Raw genomic sequence first — 25,109 nt, forward strand, 5'->3', positions numbered from 1 at the left:
TGATGTGGCAAGGATATTTATTGATAATGGAAGCTCCGTGAACGTCTTGTTCAAGAGCATGTTGGATCAAATGAAGGTGGAAGGATTTAAGTTTGAGCCGGTCTCCACCCCACTGTATGGGTTTGCAGGACACGACATCCCGCATTTGGGTCAGATTGTGCTTCCCCTATCCTTGGGGACGGATCCTCGATGGGTAACAAAAATGATAGTGTTCACCATGGTGGATACCCTTTCAGCGTATAATGGAATTCTAGGATGGCCAACCTTGAAGGATTTCAGAGCCGTAGCTTCCACTTATCATCAGAAGCTTAACTTTCATGTGGGAAAAGGAGTTGGAGTCTTGTGCGGGACCAAAAAGTCGCGCGTCGGTGTTTTGAAGGGGTAGTGAGGGAGAAGGGAAAAAAAAAGCACATGTGGAGCTTAACATGATTAGGAAAGGAAGAAGTGGGTAACTTTGTCCTGTGGAGGTACAAGAGGAGCAGAGATGAAAGTTGGAGAATGCGCCGGGCAAGGGTCTAAAGAGGCTCAGGAACGCTTGCCACCTTAGAGAATATTAATCTTGACTTGAATTTTTCTGTATTTCGTTTCTGAATTTGTCTTATGTTATCAGTTGAAATATAATAAAGCCAAGTTCTTATATTAAGTTCGTGGATGTTGTTGTATTGTGAGGATGAAATGAATTGAATTTTTCTGCTAAGGCATCGCCTAGCAGAGGAGCAGAGTGAAGGAGAAAAATTTTATTTTCCTTCTAAGGCATCGCCTAGCAGATGAGCAGAATGGAAGGGGGAAAATTAAATTTTATTTTTCCTGCTAAGGCATCGCCTTAGAAAAGGAGCAGAGTTTGGCTGAAGAAAAATTAAAAATTTTCCCGCTAAGGCGTCGCCTAGCAGAGGAGCAGAGTGGAGGAGAAGAATTTTATTTTCCTGCTAAGGCATCGCCTAGCAGAGGAGCATAGTGGAGGAGGAGAATTAAATTTTATTTTTCCTGTTAAGGCATCGCCTAGCAGAGGAGCAGAGTCGGCAATGAGAAAAATTTTATTTTCCTACTAAGGTATCACCTAGCAGAGGAGTTAGGGGGCGGATGTGTTGAACTTTATTTTCCTGCTAAGGTATCACCTAGCAGAGGAGTTAGAGGGTGGAGGTGTTGAATTTTATTTTTCTGCTATGGCATTGCCTAACAGAGGATTTAGAGGTTGAAGGTGGAGAATTTTTATTTTCCTGCTAAGGTATCACCTAGCAGAGTAGTTAGGGGGCGGAGGTGTAAGGACCGTGTATCATATTATCTTAAATATTATGTGATTATCGATATTGTATGTAATTGTCATGATTATGTATTTGATGTATATCATGACAATGGAAATGAGAAACTAAGTAATGAATATGAAGCCGAGTGGAGAAACCGGACGCCAATAAGTATGAAAATCAAATAATTGTACAGAAGATGTGGTGCCCGGGCAGTAGAAAGTGACCGCCCGAGCGCCAGAGTATGTGACATTGTGTTCGGGCAGAACACTTCGCTCTCGAGCGGTAGTTTGCGACCGCCCGAGCGCGAAGCAGTGGCATTTGGACAGAACATGCCGCGCCCGAGCGGTAATTTGTGAACGCCTAAGCGCGTTACATATTTGAGTGGCGAGGCAGAATGTCTCGCGCTCAGGCGCGAGAATTCTACCGCCCGAGCACCGAAGTGGTGGGGATAAGAATCACTTATTTTCTTCTTCCTTCGTTATTTCTTATCAGCAAAGTTGAGAGATAAAATTTGGTATTCGATTTCTTTCGTCTAAATCGACTTCGAAACGCTGTCTAAACGCGAAACAAATTATATATTTGTGATCTTCGCGTCGAGGGCTTCTGACTGAGATAATTTTCTTCTGGTTCCAGCTGCTCTAAATATCAAAGTGCTGGAATAGCATGTATTCGAAGTTGAATTTCTTATATGTAGTAGAATAACCGACAATAAACTCATATTCGAAGTCGGAATTGAATTATGATATGATTTTGATTTGATATGAATTTTTGAAGTTTCAAATGATATTTGAAACTCATATTAATGATTTTAGAGTATGCTATTGATTGGAATGAGTATGTTATTGATGTAGATAAAGTATTATACCGATATCTTCAGGCTACATCAACTGGAAACGAAGAATTGAGGTATGTTGCGACCGGGTAACATACGACAGGTATCTGTATTATATGATATATGTTGGATTGGTTTGATTGATTGGAACGAGAATATGTGTCTATACGCCTTATTTGTTGATTGATGTGGCATACATGACATTGAGATTGAAATATCAATGTATAAAATAAATGTTTTGTTAACACACATCGTTTGGTGCATACATCGATACATGACATCCACGTTGAGCTATGATACTTGGATACCGTGATATGATTTGATTGGATTCTGGGGTTTGTGAACACAATTTCTATGTTGGTATTATATGACCCGTAAAGCATAGACAATTGTGGCCCCGATGATTGGATATGAGATTTGGGATTTTATGGCGCTTTGTCGACGATATCATACGAGTATCCCTTATTGAGGCCGGTGCGCCAGCTCGAGCATTGATTTGATAGCGATTCGTTTGATTCTGACATGTGCTCAGTGGATGGGCATTTGACCTGATACCTCCACGACATACATGCATTGCATACCATATATCATTATTTAGATATATGTGGTATATATGATTGGTTGTTCCATACGGAGCTTTGCTCAACCCCAAGGAGGGCTGTTGTTGTCTTTGTGTGTGGACAATGGCAGGTACTCCAGGATATCAGGAGACCGGAGAAGGTACTTCTGGAGGGAGCCACAGCTTGGGCTGAGGTTTTATGTTTATGTCTTGTTCCCATTATATATGTATATGTATCTATATACTGAGGCATGTCCCGAGGATATGAGATGTTTGTATGTGATTGGTTTTGATTACGTGTGGGCATGTTTATAACGTGAGATGAGATACTATTATTAGTATTCAAATAAAAAGATTTGGGCTCATTGTAAAGAAATTTTAAACTCGTTTTCCGCTGTAATTAGTTAACCCTAATCAAAGTGCATTGTAATAACGATTAGGAGCTAAAGGCCCCACACAGTATGGTATCAGAACATATCTGGGAATGCTCGATTGAGTCTTGTGTACACTTGAATAGGCACAAATGAATTGTGCGTATGTGTTTGATTTATTTGTATTACTTGCTCTTATTTGATTTGATTCGAGTAAGTATTTGATGAAATTGATTATATGAGATGATGAGATTATGAAATTGATATTGATTTGTGATATTCATCATTGATTTGTAGATGGATCACACAGATGAAACTGCGAGCAACAGTACTGAGAAAATAGTTGGGCAATTTGAAGGATTGTCCATGGATGTGGTGATGGCTCGATTCCAGGATCTGAAACCACCGAGGTTCTTTGACACCGAGAGTGCTGAAAGAGCTGAAGCCTGGTTAAAGGATATCGAGCATTTGTTTAATATTGTTGAGTATTCCAAGGCTCGGAGACTGAAACTTGCTCTCTATCAGTTGAAAGACCGAGCTAAATCTTGGTGAGAAGCTGCTGAGATTGGACTGAAAGAGGCCGGGATTGAAGTCACATGGGATGTCTTCAAGGCCCAGTTTTTGGAGCAGTATTATCCTCCTTCTTATTATACTGCTCAGGAGAATGAATTCAATAATCTACAGCAGGGAACGATGTCTGTTGCGGAGTATGCTTCGAAGTTTTTCACTCTGTTGAAGTATGCACCTCACGTAGCTGGGAATGCGAGAGCAAAATATAACAGGTTTGTAAATGGATTACATCCTGCTTTATATACATATGTTGTATCTGGATTGCCTACCAGCTACGCAGAGGCAGTTGAACGAGCTAAGGCAGCCGAGGCTGGACTCAGGTGGGGAGGTCCACAGTATACTCCTTCACCACCAGTGCCAGCTCAGCAGCCTACTTTGAGGCCGAGAGGTAAAAAGTTTAAGAAGACTGGTTTTGGTTCTTCGTCTTCTTCGAGTTCCAGTGGATCCCAGAGAGCGAGTCTTGTGATTGCCCCTTACTGTAGCCATTGTGGAGGTAAACATACTATCGAGCAGTGTCGAGGTATGTTTGGTACTTGTTATCAGTGTGGGCAGGAAGGCCATTTTTCTCGAGTATATCCGAACAGGGGTACGACTTCTGCTCAACCCCAGCCAGGATTTAGAGGTGGCCCTGGTATGACGAGACCTGTTGTTCTTGTTCCATCTTTTCAGCAGTCGAGTCTCCCACGATATCGAGGACCGGGTGGTCAGAGTGCCCAAGTTCCTCCTCAAGTGAGAGTATACGCCATGACCGAGGATCAGGCGAGAGAAGCTCCTGGTGGCGTAATTGCAGGTATTTGCACGCTTTGCGATTATCCTGCACGTGTTTTATTTGATACAGGAGCATCTCATTCATATCTCATGCATTTGTTGCATCTCATGATATCGAGTGTACCCCGTTGTATGATACTTTGTCGATAGCCACGCCAGCAGGGAAGATTATTTTGTCTGAGAAAGTTGTGCATAATTGTGTATTGATATATGAGGATAATGTGGTATTTTTGAAATTGATTGTCCTCCCAATGCACGACTTTGATTGTATTGTTGGCATGGATATCTTGATGACAAATCGAGCTACTGTTGATTGTTGTCATGGAGTGGTTCGATTTCGACCGATTGATGGACCCAAGTGGAATTTTTATGGCAAGGGTTCCCAAGTCAAAATTTCATTGGTATCTTCCTTGAAATGTCTCGACTTTGACTAGCGGAGATGAAGGTTATCTTATCTACGCTATTGATATCTCTAAGAAGGAGCCTTCTTTATCGGAAATTCCCGTTGCGAAAAAATTCCCGGATGTATTTCCCGATGATATTCCTAATTTTCCTCCTCATCGAGAAGTTGAGTTTAGTATTGATCTTGTGCCGGGGACTGCTCCCATATCTAAAGATCCCTATCGCATGGCACCATTGGAATTGAAAGAACTGAAAGAGCAATTACAGGATCTTCCCGATAAGGGATATATTCGACCAAGTGTATCACCTTGGGGAGCTCCAGTTTTATTTGTTCGGAAGAAAGATGGTACTATGCGAATGTGTATTGGTTATAGACAACTGAATCGGGCTACTGTGAAAAACAAGTATCCACTTCCTCGTATTGATGATTTGTTCGATCAGCTTCAAGGTACTTCTGTATACTCGAAGATTGATCTTCGTTCTGGGTATCATCAAGTACGTGTTCGAGACGAAGAAGTGCCCAAAACTGCTTTTCGTATGAGGTATGGCCATTATGAATTCTTGGTTATGCCTTTCGGTCTCACGAATGCTCCTGCTGTATTTATGGATCTAATGAATTGTGTCTTTCGAGAGTATCTTGACCGATTCGTTATTGTATTTATTGATGATATTCTTGTGTATTCGAAATCGAAGAAGGAGTGTGCTGAAAATTTGAGACTGATACTTCAAACTCTTTGTACTAGTCATTTATATGCTAAATTGTCCAAATGTGAACTCTGGATGGACAAAGTGATATTTTGGGCCACTTCATTTCGAGACATGGCATATCTGTTGATCTTGCGAAGGTCGAAGCTGTATTGAATTGGCTGAGACCTACGAATGTTCCTGAGATCCGTAGCTTCATGGGTTTAGCTGGATATTATCGTTGTTTTATTGAAGGATTTTCGAAGATAGCTAAACCTATTACTCAACTGACACAGAAGAATCAGCGATTCATTTGGTCAGATGAATGTAAAACTAGTTTTCTTGAATTGAAGACGAGATTGACCACAGCACCTGTGCTTACTATTCCCTCAGGTACCGGAGGATTTGTGGTCTGTACAGATGCGTCTGGTAAAGGTTTGGGCTGTGTTCTGATGCAACATGGCAAAGTTGTTGCTTATGCGTCTCGTCAATTGAAATCTCATGAAACACGTTATCCTGGTCATGATCTGGAATTAGCTGCCATTGTATTTGCTCTGAAGATTTGGCGTCATTACTTGTATGGAGATAAGTTTGTTATCTATTCGGACCATAAGTGTCTGAAATATCGCTTTTCTCAATCTGATTTGAATATGAGGCAACGCAGGTGGATGGATCTCCTGAAGGATTTTGATTGTGAGATTCAATATCACCCTGGATCGGTGAATGTTACTGCAGATGCCCTGAGCCATAAAGTTCATGATTTTGTGTTAGCTTCTATTAATGTCGCCAAAGTACACGAGGATATATGTACTTCTGGTTGGACTTTTCACTCTAATTGGAATTCTGTCACTGTCTCAACATTGCAAATTGAGCCAAACTTGATATCGAAAATACGAAAGGCCCAACGAAGCGATGCTCAGATCCAAAAGTCGAAAGATCTTGTATCTGCAGGACATCAGTCTGGATTCCAGATTTCTTCTGATGGTTCTTTACGACTTAATGGTCGGCTGGTAGTTCCTGATGGCTCTGATTTGAAATATGCCCTTCTTCGAGAAGCACATTGTAGCAAATACAGTATTCACCCTGGAGGTCGAAAGATGTATTTGACATTGATACCTCAATTCTGGTGGAAACGTATGAAGAAAGACATTGCTGAGTTTATTTCGAAATGCTTGGTCTGCCAGCAAGTGAAAGCCAAGAGAATGAAACCTGGAGGATTACTCCATAGTCTTGAAATCCCGAAATGGAATTGGGAACATATTGCTATGAATTTTGTGACTCATTTACCTCGTTCGCCCAAGGGCTGTGATGCTATTTGGGTCATTATTGATCGGCTTTCGAAATCTGCGCATTTCATTCCGTATGAGCGGACTTATCCTTATAAAAGAATGGTCCGTTTATACATTGAGAATGTTGTGAGACTGCACGGTGTGCCAGTCTCGATTGTATCTGATCGTGATCCCAGGTTTGCTTCTAAATTCTGGGGTAGTTTCCAAGAAGCTATGGGTACGCGTTTGGCTATGAGTACTGCTTATCATCCTCAAACTGATGGCCAGACTGAGCGTACGATTCAAACATTGGAAGATATGTTACGTGCTGTTGTGATGGACTTCAGAATGGGATGGCAAGATGCCTTACCATTGGTAGAATTTTCTTATAATAATAGCTTTCATACGAGTATCGGTATGGCACCATTTGAAGCTTTATATGGGAGACGATATAGATCACCGTTATTCTGGGATGAAATTGGTGGAAGACAATTGACTGGACCTGAAATGATACAGGAAATTAACGATAAGGTTCAGTTGATTCGGCAGCGTATAAAAGCTGCTCAGGATCGTCAAACGAGTTATGCGAACAAACGAAGATGACCCTTGGAATTCCAGAAAGGTGACAGAGTGTTTTTGAAAATATCTCCCTTTAGAGGCACTGTTCGATTCGGCATGCGAGGGAAGTTATCTCCTCGATATGTTGGTCCATACGAGATTCTTGATCGAGTTGGTGATCTTGCGTATCGATTGGCATTGCCAGCAGCTCTATCTGCCATTCATGATGTGTTTCATGTTTCTATGCTGAGGAAATATGAACCGATCCATCACATGTACTTGCACCTGATGAGGTTGAACTGGATCCTTTTCTTTCCTATGTCGAACAACCTGTTCGTATTATGGATCGAAAAGAAAAGATATTGCGTAACAAATCGATCCCTTTGGTTCGAGTGCAATGGACACGACATGGTGTTGAAGAATCAACGTAGGAATTGGAAAGAAAAATGCGAGACTCGTATCCACATTTGTTTGATTCCTTGTCATCTGTTCCATTGTATTTAATGTATACTGATCTGTTTACTGATTTTAGTTTTGATATGTACTATAACTGGTGACATATATATGTTTTCCAATGTTAAGTATATAGAGATGTTTGAGATTTCGTGGACGAAATCTTTTAAGTGGGGGAGAAATGTAAGGATAGTGTATCATATTATCGTAAATCTTATGTGATTATCAATAATGTATGTAATTGTCATGTGATTATGTATTTGATGTATATCATGACAATGGAAATGAGAAAATAAGTATTGAATATGAAGCCGAGTGGAGAAGCCGGACGCCAATAAGTATGAAAATCAAATAATTGTACAGAAGATGTGGCGCCCGGGCGGTAGAAAGTGACCGCCCGAGCGCCAGAGTATGTGACATTGTGTTCGGGCAGAACACTTCGCGCTCGAGCGGTAGTTTGTGACCGCCCGAGCGCGAAGCAGTGGCATTTGGACAGAACACTCCGCGCCCGAGCGGTAATTTGTGAACGCCTGAGCGCGTTACATATTTGAGTCGGGGGCAGAATGTCTCGCGCTCGGACGCGAGAATTCTCCCTCCCGAGCGCCGAAGCGGTGGGGATAAGAATCACTTCTTTTCTTCTTCCTTCGTTATTTCTTATCAGCAAAGTCGAGAGATAAAATTTGGTATTCGATTTCTTTCGTCTGAATCGACTTCGAAACGCTGTCTAAACGCGAAACAAATTATATATTTGTGATCTTCGCGTCGAGGGCTTCTGACTGAGGTAATTTTCTTCTGGTTCCAGCAGCTCTAAATATCAAAGTGCTGGAATAACATTTATTTGAAGTTGAATTTCCTATATGTAGTAGAATAACCGACAATAAACTCATATTCGAAGTCGAAATTGAATTATGATATGATTTTGATTTGATATGAATTTTTGAAGTTTCAAATGATATTTGAAACTCATATTAATGATTTTAGAGTATGTTATTGATTGGAATGAGTATGTTATTGATGTAGATAAAGTATTATACCGATATCTTCAAGCTACATTAACTGGAAACGACGAATTGAGGTATGTTGCGACCGGGTAACATACGAAAGGTATCTGTATTATATGATATATGTTGGATTGGTTTGATTGATTGGGACGAGAATATGTGTCTATAAGCCTTATTTGTTAATTGATGTGGCATACATGACATTGAGATTGAAATATCGATGTATAAAATAAATGTTTTGTTAACACACATCGTTTGGTGCATACATCGATACATGACATGCACGTTGAGTTATAATCCTTGGATACCCTGATATGATTTGATTGGATTCTGGGGTTTGTGAACACAATTGCTATGTTGGTATATATGACCCGTAAAGCATAGACAATTGTGGCCCCGATGATTGGATATGAGATTTGGGATTTGATGGCGCTTTGTCGACGCTATCATACGAGTATCCCTTATTGAGGCAGGTGCGTCAGCTCGAGCATTGATTTGATAGCGATTCGTTTGATTCTGACATGTGCTAAGTGGATAGGCATTTGACCTGATACCTCCACGATATACATGTATTGCATACCATATATCGTTGTTTAGATATCTGTGGTATATATGATTGGTTGTTCCATATGGAGCTCTGCTTACCCCCAAGGGGGGCTGTTGTTGTCTTTGAATGGCAGGTACTCCAGGATATCATGAGACCGGAGAGGGTACTTCTTGAGGGAGCCATAGCTTGGGCTGAGGATTTATGTTTATGTCTTGTTCCCAGTATATATGTATATGTATCTATATACCGAGGCATGTCCCAAGGATATGAAATTTTTGTATGTGATTGATTTTGATTACGTGTGGGCATGTTTATGACGTGAGATGAGATACTATTTTTAGTATTCAAATAAAAAGATTTGGTCTCATTGTAAAGAAATTTTAAACTCGTTTTTTGCTGTAATTAGTTAACCCTAATCAAAGTGCATTGTAATAACGATTAGGAGCTAAGGCCCCACAGGAGGTGTTGAATTTTATTTTCCTGCTATGGCATTGCCCAGCAGAGGATTTAGTGGGTGAAGGTAGAGAATTTTTATTTTCCTGCTAAGGTATCATTTAGCAGAGGAGTTAGGGGATGGAGGTGTTGAATTTTATTTTCTTGATAAGGTATCAACTAGTAGAGGAGTTAGAGAGTGGAGGTGATGAAATTTTATTTTCCTGGTAAGGCATTGCCTAGCAGAGGAGCAGAGGTGGGGAGAAGAAAAAAATTATTTTCCTGCTAAGACATCGTCTAGCAGAGAAGCAGAGGTGGGGAGGAGAAAAATTAAATTTTCCTGCTAAGGCACCGCCTAGCAGAGGAGCAGAGGCGGCGAGGAGAAAAATTTTATTTTCCGGCTATTGGCGTCGCCTAGTAGAGGAGTTAGAGTGTGAGGGTGGAGAATTTTTATTTTCCAGCTAAGGCCCGGCTTAGCAGAGGAATTAGAGGGTGAGGAGGTTGAAGTTTTTATTTTTCCTGCTAAGGACTATTTTAGCAGAGGAGTCAAGGGCACAGGGAAATGGAAATTATTTTCCTTCAAAAGTTTAGTAAAGAACCTCGAAGATGGGGACGACGAGGGCATACCGTGTTAAAAAAATTTATTTCGTTTGTCGTCAACGAACAGCTTTTGCCGCTGCGAAAAGTGCGAGGGCGTGCAAGGGCTCTTAAGAAATCAAGCTCTTCAGCAGACAATCATTCGCAATAAAATTCTCCAAGTGATGGGCGAGCGCACGGCAGGCGCTGGGTGAGCGGGTGTGCAAGCGCTCGGCGAGGGGGCGAGATGGCGTGCCGTGAGAGCTTTGGGCGAGCGTGGCGTGCCGGGCGAGGTTGGGGCAAGCAGGGGCGTGCCAGGCGATCTTGGGGCGAGCTGGGGCTAGCGTGGCGTGCTGGGCGAGCTTGGGGCGAGTTGGCATTCCGGGCGAGCTTGGGGCGAGCAGGAGCGAGCATGGCGTGTCAGGTGAGCTTGGGGCGAGCAGGGGCGTACCGGGCGAGCTTGGGGCGAGCAGGGCGTGCCGGGCGAGCGTGGGGCGAGCAGAGGCGAGCAGGGCGCTCGGGCAGTGCGAGGGGCGAACTGGCGTGCCAGGCAAGCTTGGCGCGAGTAGGGGCGAGGTGGCGTGCCGGGCGAGCTTGGGTCGAGCGTGGTGTGCTGGGCGAGCATTTTCAAGGCAGGAAGGCGAGGTGGACAAGCGCGCAGGGAGACGGCTCGGTGGACAGGAGACTCGGCTGGAGCACTCGTGGTGCGGCGGCTAGGCAGGGGCTAGGAGGCAAGGCTGGCGGCGGCGTACGTGAGTGAAGGCAGGGTGATGATAAAGCGGCGTTGAGGTAACGCGCAACAGGATTGCGATTTGATTCGCTTCAAATTTTCGGAGACTGACGAGCGACTAGAAGAAAATGCACAACTCACATGTTGTAAACCGAGAACAACACAATTAATCGAACTTTGAACCTACGATTCAGTTCGACTCGGGAGGGAGAGACTGGTGATACCTCAGAGATGAACCCATCAAGATCCGGCCCAAACTCCCGGCCCATATCTAAGGCCCACAGGTGAATGGCCCATGACAAGTCCAGGTATTCTCCTATAAATACCAGGTTTGAGTGTATGATTATGTATTCAATATAATGTTTTCAGCAGCACCTTTAGCTGCTCCCCACATATATCCTCAGTCACTGACTTGAGCGTCGGAGGGGCTACGCCAGGACACCCTCCTGGCCCCCTTCTAATGGTCTTCTTCGTGATTTCAACACCAGGACCATTTCAAAACCCTGCGTTTGTACTAGTGACGCTTGCCAGAATCGGACTCTAAATTTCCCGTGAGTATCAGAAATATATATATGTATGAAAAGATTAACATTTTCACAAAATAATCAAATTTCAGAATAATAAATTAACAACAAGAACTTTATTAAACTCACAAGCTTTATAATAATCATATATGCATTTTGAAAAGCCAAAAACTTTTGTGAGATGGTCTCACGGGTCTTATTTTGTGAGACGGGCCTCTTATTTAGGTCATCCATGAAAGAGTATTATTTTTTATGCTAAGAGTATTACTTTTTATTATGAATATCGGTAGGGTTGACCCATCTCACAGATAAAGATTCGTGATACCGTCTCACAAGAGACCTACTCTTTTGAAAAATCAATCTAATGTAACTACCAAATATTTTAACAAGCAATTTCATGATAATTTCAACAAGAAGAAGAAATAATGGGCAAAAAAGATATTTAACATACTTATTCAAGCGTTTCAAATGAATATTTATTCCACTTAGCGGACAAGTTTATAAACATAAACCACATAACAAATTCAAGAACAACATGTGCCAACTCTCCCATCTCCTCCGTAGCTCTTGGTGGTAATTGGTGACTGTAGATCTCCTGTTCCGGACAGGTTCTTCTCTTGATTCTTCTAGGAGCAGATCTTAGATGGACCCTGAAGAAATAGCCAAGCTAGTCAATAACCTCAAACTCTCTCAAGATAAAAAAAAAAAAAAAAAAAAGCTCCTGTGATTTTATCGTCGGATCTAGCTTCTATGGGTCGAAAAAGGCTGGAATCGTGCTTGATTGGAAAATTTTCTCTTCTAAAGCGGTAAATCGAGAAAATTTTTGCACTAATATTCCTGCTATACTTCAAGCTAAGAAATATGTTGCTGTTGAGATGGTGGGTGAGAATATATTCTCCTTGGATTTCAAATCTATCAATGACAAACAAAGGGCCTTGCATGATGGACCGTGGAATTTCTTTAAGGATCTGGTCTTGTTTGCAGAACCAAGAGGGCTACAAAATCCTGATGATATAGAGTTTACAAAAGTTCCCCTTTGGATCCAACTCCATAATCTTCCTATTGCTTTTATGCAACCATCTATTTTGCGGGATCTAGGTGAAAATTTAGGGAAGGTACTTGAAGTGGAAGCTGAAAATTGAGATATATATTCAGGGAAATTTGCTAGGGTACATATTCTAAAAAAATTGGTTGATCTTCTAGAAAAAGGTATATGGGTGAAATTAGAAGACTCACAGGAGGAATCATGTATCCTTATTCTTTAAGAGAGATTACCGAATTTCTGTCATGCTTGTGGTCAGGTAGGTCATGTTGTTCGAGCATGTAAGGATAATATGGTGGAGAAATCTTCCTTGAAGTTTGATGGTTGGTTGAGGGCTCCAACAGCAGCAATGGGACGTAGACCAGGACATTCGAGAAATAATAATTCGGAGACCAGTGAACCATCTGAGCAGGGGGGAGCTACTGAGTCTCCGGTTCAATCTAATCCTGAAAATACTTCTCATTCAGTAGAGAATCTTCTATTGAATTCGGAAGAAAGGGACTAAGATATGCTTCGAGAAGAAGATGGTGGAGCAGTGTTCGTTCCCAATCAGTCATTATCAACAGCCTTTATCATTAAAGACAATATTGATTCAATGGAAGCGAGAGTATTGGTCAATGCAAATGATGTAACCCACCAGGGTGAATCAGCGGGTTCCTCAGAAATCAATTTGATAAATAAAGGAAAAGCTAAGATTATTTCTAATGAGGGCATGAATTTGGGAATGACACAAAAGGGTAACAAAAAATGGAAAAGACTGGCTCGAGGGGATTTATCGAGATTTTAGGATAATGCAACATGGATCATTATAAAAGAAGAAGGAAAAAGAATCAGAGAACAAGCTGAACTTGCTAGAGATCTCGCTAAGAAGGCGAAAAAACATCTCCGAGGTAATTAATGCAAATGAATCTAATCTGGCGGTGGCTGCTCAGCAGTCCCGCCAATCATTATGAATTGCTTTGTTTGGAATGCACGTGGTCTTGGGAACCCAAGTGCATTCAGAGAGTTACGGTGCCTTGTGGCTAAAAGTAACCCATCTTTATTATTTATATGTGAAACTAAGCTATATAAGCATCAATATGAAGAGTGGAGGAGATTTTTTAAATTCAAACGAATTTTTCCAGTTGATTTGAAGGGAGAAGAGGGGGTTTGGGTTTGTTGTGGAAAGAGCCGTATGAGATTAAAATCACTTCTTTTTCAACGGGTCATATTGATTGTATTGTACTACATGACCACAAGACTTGGAGGTTTACTGGTTTTTATGGTAGCCCAATTCCAGCATCAAGACATATATCATGGAAACTTCTTAAAAGATTGTATGATCTATGAATTTCAGAAGCTACCTTGGCTTGTGGGGGAGATTTTAATGAGATTCTCTTTGAGAGTGAAAAAAGTGGGGGCTCACTTATATCTTTGGCTCAAATGTTAGATTTCAACGAGGTGATTAATGCATGTGGCCTAAATGATCTGAATCTCAAAGACGATCAATTTACTTGGTGTAACCGACGTTTCAATGCCGAGATTATCTTTGAGAGACTAGACAGATTCTTTTGCAATCTTGAATGCCACAATCTTTTTCCAATGGCTGAAGTGCACCACCTGGACTTCTTTAGGTCGGACCACCGACTTATCTCAATCTCTATGAAGTCAGGGTGTGAAACAATCTTCAAGAAAGGACCGAAAAGATTTATGTTTGAGCACAAATGGATGCTAGAATAGGATTTTAAGGAGATTATGCAGCAATGGTTACCAAGTAACAACCAGGTTGATCTACCGAAGAAATTAACTATGTTCAGTGAGTTTCTTAAAAAATGGGCTGGATCCAGATTCTCTCACTTACCAAGACAGATCGAATCTTTGCGCAAAGAGCTGGCCAGTTTACTGACTCCTGATAATGCTGTAGATAACGCGGGCAGAATAGCTGAATTAGAAGGTAATATCGAGAAGCTGGCATGTCAAGAGATAATGCACTGGAAACAAATGGCTAAGACATTGGTTGGCTCAGGGAGATGGCAACACTAAGTTTTTTCACTCTTATGCATCTTAAAGGAAAAGAATCAATCATATCAATGGGATTTTTGATGAATGTGGGAATTGGTGCTCGAAAAATGAAGACATCGCAGAGATTTTCTTGAAATACTATGCTAACATATTCACCTCTTCTAATCCAACGAATCATGATATTGAGGAAGCAATTATTAATATTGGGCCGATTGTGGATGATAATATGAACAGTACTCTTTGTGCTCCATACACTGCCATGGAAGTCAAGAAAGCTTTGTTTGACATGCATCCTTCTAAAGCCCCGGGGAATGATGGTTTTACTGCTCTTTTCTTTCAGAAAAATTGGGATATTGTGGGTGATGAAGTTACAGAGGCTATTCTCAACATTTTGAATGAAAACGGTGATTTATCATCTTGGAACTCAACTGTCATTGTTCTCATTCCTAAAGTGCTGGATACATCAATACCGAAGGACTTTCATCCTATTAGTCTGTGCAACACATGCTACAAAATTGTTTCTCGTACAATCACAAACAGATTAACGCCAATCTTATCCATAGCTATTGATCAATTCCAAAGTGCATTTGTCCCGGGTCGTTTAATTACTGATAATGTTATTATTGGATTTTAATGTATGCATTGGATTCTCAATAACATGAAAGCCAAGAAGGGATTTGGAGCTTTGAAGTTAGACATGAGCAAAGAATATGACCGCATAGAATGGATATACTTGGAAGCCATCATGCTGAAGTTAGGCTTCGCTGCGAATTTTGTAAGGCTGATCTTAAAATGTATATCTACTGTCTATTATTCATTCCGTGTTAATCACAATACTTATAGTAAGCTGATCCCAAAGCGTGGTATTCGTCAAGGTGATCCTTTATCTCCATATCTATTTGCTTTATGTGCTCAAAGACTTTAGACCATATTATCTTGTGCGCTGCGAAAGACACTATTTCAAGGAGTTAAAATTATCCATAATGTCAAGAAATCTCTCACTTACTGTTGACAGATGATAGCTTAATCTTCTTTCGTGCTATGGAAACAGAGTGCATATAGCTTCGAAGATGTTTGAGAGTTTATGAAAGAGCTTCTGGCCAAACAGTAAATTATGATCAATCAGCCATCACCTTCAGTGCGAGTGTTTCTTCGGATACTGTAAATGCAATCCATACTATCTTCTCTATACCGGTGGTTCAAGGCCATGAAATTTATTTGGGCCTTCCTACGTTCTCTCTTCGTAGTAAGCGCATTCAATTCTCTAATCTTCGTGAAAGACTTATCAAGAAGATCAATGGCTGGGCATCACGGTTTTTCTCTGCTGGAGGAAAAGAAACTTTGATTAAATCAATCTTGCAAGCCATACCCTCTTATGCAATGTCCTGCTTTAAGCTACCAATTTCATTATGCCATGAATTGGAGCAGTTGTGCGCTAAATTCTGGTGGAATGAAAAAACCGATGGAGAAGGAATGCATTGGGCTAGCTGGAGGAAATTATGTAGGTCGAAGCAATATGGAGGTATGGGGTTTCGTAATCTCTTTGAATTTAATCGTGCTCTTCTTGCTAAACAGGTATGGAAAATTATTACGGAACCTTCCTCGCTTATGGGACAAATGCTCAAATCTCGATATTTTAAAGATTGTGACATTATGGATGCTACTTTAGGATCGAATCCATCCTACATATGGTGATCGATCCTTTGGAGTCGAGATCTTATTCAAAAAGGCTTAATGTGGAGAGTGGGGAATGGATCCCACATCAATGCACTTACTGATTGCTGGATTCCTAGTATCTTTTCTGGGAAAAGCTAGATGACAGGCTCAAGTGGTCTGAGTAAGGTTCAAGAAATTATTTCATATGACAGGACGTGGAATGAAGTTGAGGTACACTCCAGATTTCCTTCGTTCGAAGCAGAATGTATTCTTGATATACCCCTGAGAAATCAGCACACTGAAGATGATAGATTTTGGAAGTGGGGAAAGAAAGGCAAGTACACAGTGAAATCGGGCTACCGGGCTCAAATTGGATGATTTGATCCACATGAATCTCTATCGGCATTCTCGTTGGAAAAGTGGTGGAAAAAGATTTGGCAGCTAAACATCCCACAAAAAGTTCGAATATTTTTTGGCTTGCGAGCAATGAATTAATTCTCGTTAATTGAACTTGTTTAGAAAACATATACATGACAATGGATATTGTTTTTATTGTAGCTCTTCGAATGCTTCAACAAGCCATTGTCTAATCTTTTGCCCCCTTGTAAGGCATATCTGGAAAGGTTCGCTTTTTTTTCCATATCTAAAGAAATGCGGTGTGCTGTCTTTTATATTATGTGGGTTGTGTCTAATGGATCAACTTTCACCTGCTGAATTTGGATTGTTTGCATTACTTGCTTGGGCAATTTGGAAAGAGATTTGTATTTTAAAACATAATAGCTAGCCATATTCACAACAAATGTATTAAAGTTGAGTGGGTAATGTAATATCTTGAGCAATTTAGAACAGCTAGATGTTCTTGGAATTTAGCTTCAGGAGAGGTGCAGAGTAACAGGTATATGAGGTGGGTGCCTCCTCCGTTGGGGCAGTGGCGACTTAATGTCGATGCTCGGTTTAATGATATGGTTGGTAAATATAGTGTGGGTGCTGTGATTCGAAATCATTTTGAAATTATTTTTGCTGCCTCAGCCATAAGCATACATAAACCAGGATCAGTGTTGGAGGCAGAGCTCTCGGCTATTCATTTTGGTTTGATGCTTGCTGTGAGAGGTAACTTTTATGATGATTGGGTCTTCTCGGACTCATGTAATGCTGTTAAAGAGGTGACGTCGAAGTCCGAGGCTCGCAACCATCAAGGACTATTAGTTTTAAACATATTGGATATCTTAACTTCTGGTGGATTTAAAAATTTAGATCACGTTAGTAGAAATGCGAGTTAGTGCACTGTTTAGTGCATTTTGCTTTATCTCATCCTTCTCGTTCATATTGGATGGAGGGTTTTTACCCATCGTGATTGATGGATGTAGCTACTATTGATTTAATTAATACATAATATCTGATTTCTCCTAAAAAAAATTCAAGAACATCATAAAAATTGGTGATAAACAAAATAAAACCATGAAATAAAAAATAATTTATGAACTTACAAATACTATTGAAGCATTTCATATACATACTTTATTGCAACGGCGAAAAAATTAATAGGTAAACTCTTAGAGTGGGTCTTATGTGAGACCGTCTCACGGATCTTAATCTGTCAGACGGGTCAACCCTACTCATATTCACAATAAAAAGTAATACTCTTAGCATAAAAAATAATATTTTTTCATGGATAACCTATAAGATATTCATCTCACAAATATGATTTGTGAGACCGTCTCACACAAGTTTTTGCCAAATTCTTATTAAATTAGAGAACGAAACCCTACAAAGTAGGATAAATGAACTAAACTCAAAAATTATAACAAAAAATTATGAACTTAAGAATATTCATTCAAGAATATCAAAAAAATTAATCAAATAAAACAAATAAAGAATGTAAACAAGAAAAGTAACAATACGATCGACACAAAAACCCTAAAAAATTGGGACAAACGAACACAATGATCAAGATTTCAAAAATGAGGACAAAAAATAAACACCAAAATGCTAAACTTTTAGTTACAGAAAAAACATTTGAGTCCGTTTATAAAATAGAATACATATTTCGGGAAAAAAAAACTTATTCATTTTCGACGATTTCGAGTCCTTAGCAGCGCCTGCCACTTCCTTCAATTTTGAAGATTTTTATCGCCACATCATCAGTGATAGCATCTGTATTAGCAAGCTTGTCGCCAGAGATCGATGTTTTCTCTCGTCCAAGACAAAGTCGTTAGAGCGAGGGAAAATAACTTCTTCATAATATTCCTCTTTATTATTGATTATTCAAATTTTAGAATAAAAAGTAAATTCAGAGCATAGTTTTGTGAGAGAGTGGGAAGAAATGAACTCTGAATTGGAGACCCGTAGTAAAGAAAAGTTTGTTGTTGTAGATTTATTGATCATTTCCCATTTTCTTTCCTCTTGGCACATCGTTCCTTCAGACCTTCGCTGATGTAGTCAAATAAAATAGTTATCCAAATTATAAAAATTCAGGGCAACGCAAGAATATTGGATCCAAAGATGCAGACGTCGCTCCTGTGAACTTTAAGAATAAAATAGTGAATTGTCACATGCGTCACAAATAGATCATTAGAGTCTTCGGGATTATCCGGGAAAAACTCTCCGACGCTTATGTCAGAGCTACCTCGAATCAAATAAACAAAAAAAAAATTTGAGAGCAAAATGAGGGGAAATTTAGGCAATTAACACTCTGCAAAACCATATTTAAAAAACTAACCCACACTTTTAAAATAACCATACTACCCTCATTTTAAAAATTTTAAAATCCTTATTTTTTTTCTTTTAACCCTAAAGTTTTTTTTTTGAAATCTCATTCCCTGTCATCTTCTACATTGGTTGCCATTAGACATGGGATTGGCTTGCAACAAGGAATTCCTCGACGATTCTGAGCAGAAGCTTCACTACCAATCTGAGTGGCACCGTTACAATCTTAAACAGAAGGTGAGCCGCCGTCGATTCCTTTCATAATTTTATTGTATGTGTTTGATTTTGTTTATAGAATTTCTTGCGATTGTTCATGCTTTGAGGTAAACACCGGAGTTCCGTTTTCCTTCCTTTCTTTACCCTATTATCTCCTAAGGGATTATGCAGATTGTAATGGTAGATTTCCGTATCAAATCTTGATACAGTATTCCTTTGATGGCCCAATCCTTTAATTGTTGATCCTTTAACTCTTCAAAAGCAACAGTAGCTTCATTAGACCATTGGAAATCATCCTTCTTAAGTAAATCGGTGAGGGTTCTGCTATAGTGTTGTACAACGCGACGGTAGTACCCCGTGATGCCTGAAACCCACGAAGTTGCTTAAATGTCTTGTGTTGGGGCCACTGTGTCATGACTTCAATTTTTCCTGGATTGGCCATACCATCCCTGTCGTCACCGAATGTCCCAAATAATAAATGGTGCTTTGAAAAAATAGACATTTGCTTTCCTTCGCAAAGAATTTCTGATTAAGAATACACTCGAGAATCTTTTGTGAGTGTACGAGATGTTCATCCTCTGATTGACTGTAGATAAGGATAGCATCGAAGAATATGATAACAAAATGGTGCAAATAAGAGCTAAAAGCCCGATTCATAGCAGATTGGAATGTAGAGGGTGCATTTAATAAACCAAATGGCACAACAGTGAATTCATAATGATCCCCATGAGTCCGAAAAACTGTCTTGTGAATGTCCTTGGAGTCCATCCGGATTTGGTGATACCCAGACCGCAAGTCCAGCTTAGAAAAATTTTCCATTGAATCAATCAATGGTCTAAAATTGATACCCAGTCCGCAAGTTAAACTAAACGATTTATTATTAATAAATTATTTGTGTTTGAGGTTAATTTATTTCTTTTTAGTAAATCATTTATAAAATTGTTTTTGCATGAGTTCAATTCTAAGTTTTGAATATTCTCTTTGATATAAGTATTTTATGAGTGACGTTAAACTAACAATATCATTCCTTCTTCTCCTTAGGTGACCGACCGTTCTTCTCTTAGCTCAATTGAAATTTTACATCAATCAATGGTCTAATTCACTAATCAAGGACCATTTAAACAACCATACATTTAGCATTTGTAATTAAAATGGCAGAAGAAGAAGTTTGGGTAAGTTTATCGTTTTATATGATTTTTATTGAATTTTTACTTTTAGTTATATTTGTGGAAGATTACACGACCGGCGTCATTCCCTCAGAATATTGATGTGTTTGTTTTACCAAATTTTATTTTATTTTATTTTACATTTATTCCATGATTAATTTTAATTATATTAATTTTTCAGAGGTGATTGTGGTGCATGGGTGATCAAGACCATCGAGGTGGAATTAGCTCGTCTCAATCCCTATGAAATAAATGACAAGATAGTCGACTCATGTAGACCCTATTTAACACCATGAACTTGGAATAAAGATTGGATTTTGTAGTGATACCATGGTGGTTGTTGAGATGCTTTATAGTTTTTTTGATCGTGTACCACTGCAAACAAAAAGTAATGATTTGTAGTGTTTCTACTAGATATTATGCAATTGTGTGTGTGTGTGTGTGTGTTTTTTTTTTTTGGGATTCCATAGTTTAGTTATTTGTTTTAATTTTTATAACGAGTCTTTAATTATTTGGTAAAAACAAAGTGAGCAAATTTGTTTTTTATATCCTATTTACTATATTATGGTATGTTTTCATGTATAAGAAATTAGGAAATTACACATAGTGTGAAATAAGGCAAAAATGACTGAGGGCGACCGAATGACGACTGGGAGCGACCGAATGGCGACTGAGTGATATGGTAAAAACAAAGTGAGAAAATTCGTGTTTTATATCCTATTTACTATATTATGGTATATTTTCATGTATAAGAAATTACGAAATTACACATAGTGTGAAATAAGACAAAAATGACTGCGGCGACCGAATGACGACTGGGAGAGACCGAATGGCAACTGAGTGATATGGTAAAAACAAAGTGAGAAAATTCGTGTTTTATATCTTATTTACTATATTATGGTATGTTTTCATGTATAAGAAATTACGAAATTACACATAGGGTGAAATAAGGCAAAAATGACTGAGGGCGACCTAATGGCGATTGGGAGCGACCGAATGACGACTGAGTGATATGGTAAAAACAAAGTGAGCAAATTCGTGTTTTATATCCTATTTACTATATTATGGTATGTTTTCATGTATAAGAAATTACGAAATTACACATAGTGTGAAATAAGGCAAAAATGACTGAAGGCGACCGAATGGCGACTGGGAGCGACCGAATGGCGACTGAGTGATATGGTAAAAACAAAGTGAGCAAATTCGTGTTTTATATCATATTTACTATATTATGATATGTTTTCATGTATAAGAAATTATGAAATTAAACATAGTGTGAAATAAGACAAAAATGACTGAGGGCGACCGAATGGCGACTGGGAGCGACCGAATGGCGACTGAGTGATATGGTAAAAACAAAGTGAGCAAATTCGTGTTTTATATCCTCTTTACTATATTATGGTATGTTTTCATGTATAAGAAATTATGAAATTAAACATAGTGTGAAATAAAGCAAAAATGACTAAGGGCGACTGGGAGCGACCGAATGGCGACTGAGTGATATAGTAAAAAATAGTGAGCAAGTTCATGTTTTATATGCTACTTAATATATTATGATATATTTTTATGGATAAGAGATTAAAAAATGAAAAATAGTGTCAAATAAACTAAAAAAGCGATTGAGGGCGACCGAATGACGATTGTGTGATATAATATACTAAAATAGAGTAAATAGACCACGAACGTGAAGTTGCTCCTATTATTTTCTATTATAAGAATCATATATCACTCAATCGCTCTCAGTCGCTCTCAGTCGCTCTTTAAATTATTTTACGTCACTTTTATATTTTATACTCATACGATTATAATATACTATAATATAGTAAATAGTCTACAAAACATTAATTTGATAACCTTTTACAAATTGAATAGTACAAAATATAATCGATTCATTCATACTAAATCATTAATGTTCAATTACATTTAAAAAAAACATCCAAACTTGCACTTCCAAAAAACTATATTTTATAGAACTTCAAGTGGTTCTATTAGGATCACTCATATATCATTCAGTCGCTCTCAGTCGCTATTTGTATTATGACATTATTTTTATATTTTACATTATCACTCCATTATACTATACTAAAATAGAGTAAATAGATCACAAAAATCATATATCACTCAGTCGCTCTCAGTCGCTCTTTGAATTATTTTACGCCACTTTTATATTTTATACTCACACGATTATAATATACTATCATACAGTAAATAGTCCACAAAACATTAATTTGATCACCTTGTATACAGTGATTAGTACAAAATATCTTCGATTCATCCATACTAAATCATTAATGTTCAATTACATTTAAAAAAAACATACAACCATCTACTTTCAAAAAACAATATTTTCTAATACATCAAGTGGTTTTACGAGTACATTTCGTCTTATAATGTCCAACATCATTGCATAAGCTGCATTTCTTTTTTCGTTGTCGTCCAAACTCTCCAATAGATGGTCTTCTTCGTTTATTTGGTCGCCCTCGTTTTGGCTTGAAGTTAGGAGGTAGCATTTCCAAATTAGAAATATAATTGGGAATCTTCCAATCTCTTGAATGAGGCACGGGGTAAATGGTATCCGAGTAGGCTTAACGCCACATATGCACAAGGTAATAAGGTGAACACAACTCATAGATACCCAAATTTGCTAGATGACAAGCTGTTAATGCATGTTTACATGGAACTTTATCACATAGAAACACACAACAACTGCAGGAGTAGGTGGAGAAATCAACTATTTCATATGTATCATCACCAACTACATGATATTCAGAATAATTCAACTGAGTTACCTTTAGACACTGTGATTGAGTAAACCTAGTTCGCAAAATCAACTCTATAGATGGAGTCAACTTCGTTCTGGATGAAGCTAACTCTGCTGTTGTGTGGTGTTTGTTGAACCAAACTGAAACCATATTTTGAATTGCTTTCAACAGTGCTATGATTGGTAACTCTCTTTCCTCAGAAAATCTAAAATTTATCGACTCAGCCCCATTAGTTGTCATAATATCATATCGGTTACCTCGGCAGAAAGCTCTAGACCATTTATTTGGTGAACTGCTTTTCTCAAGATATGCAGCCACACTTGGGTATTGATTTTTCAACTTCTCATACAACATGTTAAAGTCGGATATTTTGCAAGCATATGCAGTTTGCATGAACAACTCAACCCCACCACCCTTTTTACCACAATGGGTACCGATATTTTGCGAAAGGTGCCATGTGCAATGTAGATGATGTGAGTGCTTGTACACAACGGCCACTGAGCTGATAATGGCGGCATGTCTGTCAGAGATAATTACCAAATCAGGATTATCTGGAATCAGTTCATGCAATTTCTACAAAAACCAAGTCCATGACATATCATTCTTTGAGTCAACAAAAGCCCATGCAATGGGGTATTGGTGTAAATCTCCATCTTGGGTTGTTGCAAGAAGCAAAACACCTCTATATTTTCCCTTCAAAAAAGTCCCATCAATTGCTATAACTTTTCGCATCCTACGAAACCTAGATATGCATACCCCATAAGCTAGGAACATGTATTTAAATCTTCCACTAGAGTCACTCTCCAAATGAGTTATAGTATATTTGTTCACTTGCTTAACAACAAATAAATAAGCTGGCAAAGTTCTGTAACTCTCTTCTGGATCTCCCCTCAATGATTAAGAGCAAGTTTCTTGCCCTTCCAAGCTTTGTAGTAGCTAACACCAAGCCCTTTATTTTGCATCATCGTCATTATTGTTTTTGGCGTGGGGGTAATTTGTTGCCCTCTAAAATTTTCTAGCAATACATCTGCAACTACAATAGAACTTGCTTGTCGGTGCATTCGTCTTCTGTCAGAAAGGTCACATGTGTGTATGTTACAATAAATTCGAATTTCAAACTGAGTTGAATTAGCCATTCGTGTTGCTCGCACTCTCCAACTGCATTTTTCTGTAATGCATCCCACCACATAAAGTGTCTTTGTCGACCTTTCAACATTCATTTCAAATGAAGCATTCAAAGAAATGATAGTCAATTCTTTCTTAAGTTCATTTTTACTGTTGAACTTTTGACCAACTGATAAATTCGATCCATCGGTAAAAGAAAATGCACCATCACCATCGTTAATCGCCAACAAATTTTGTGTATTCGCTTCCACTAAATCAGAATGATAGAAATCAACATGTGGACTTTGTGTTCTTGGTAGATCGAAGACATCAATTTGGTTCAAGTTTTTATTGGCATTATCTTCTTCAACGACGACTTCTTTTGTTGTTGTAGTCAATTCAAAACCATCTTGGATAAAAGTACAACCAAAATATTCATCATGAAGACCCTGATCAAAAGCATCCATATCCAAATCAATTTCCTTTCTTCCACATCCTACATTTACATCAAAATCACATTTCTTTTTTCTATCTTCTACATTAATATTAATTCACAGCACTACCCTCCGCATCTCCAAAATGCACATCACTGTCATTAACTTTTTCTCTATCAACTCCAATATCACAAATCTCAATTACTTCCACATGCAAAACAGGTCTAGTACGCGAATTACCAAATGATAGATATGTTCCCAAGGATCGTGAATTTCGTATATAGATTGGGCATGGTTTGCAAGAATCTACTTCTGGTAAATAACTCAATGTCAATTCAACATCTGATTTAGCCAGACCAAGTGTCTCGTATATTTCATTCATGACACATTCTATGGTCAAATTACTACCATCTATGGAAATAGTTGTCCATTCTTTAGATTCGGATAACCATGTATAAGTTCCTTGTTCATCGTTCTTCCACTCTCCATGAGAATTAATCAAA

At 38.9% G+C, this 25,109-nt stretch overlaps 1 long non-coding RNA gene across 1 annotated transcript; it reads left to right on the plus strand.

Annotated features, from left to right (window-relative positions):
* The first annotated feature begins 19,217 nt into the window (after positions 1 to 19,217).
* On the plus strand, positions 19,218 to 20,588 carry LOC140814895 (uncharacterized). Its single transcript, XR_012114198.1, has 3 exons — positions 19,218 to 19,247; positions 20,182 to 20,312; positions 20,488 to 20,588. It is a non-coding gene; the product is annotated as an uncharacterized lncRNA (long non-coding RNA).
* The last annotated feature ends 4,521 nt before the right edge of the window (positions 20,589 to 25,109 follow it).

Source organism: Primulina eburnea, chromosome 15, assembly GCF_022965805.1.
Source record: "Primulina eburnea isolate SZY01 chromosome 15, ASM2296580v1, whole genome shotgun sequence".
Lineage (NCBI taxonomy): Eukaryota > Viridiplantae > Streptophyta > Magnoliopsida > Lamiales > Gesneriaceae > Primulina > Primulina eburnea.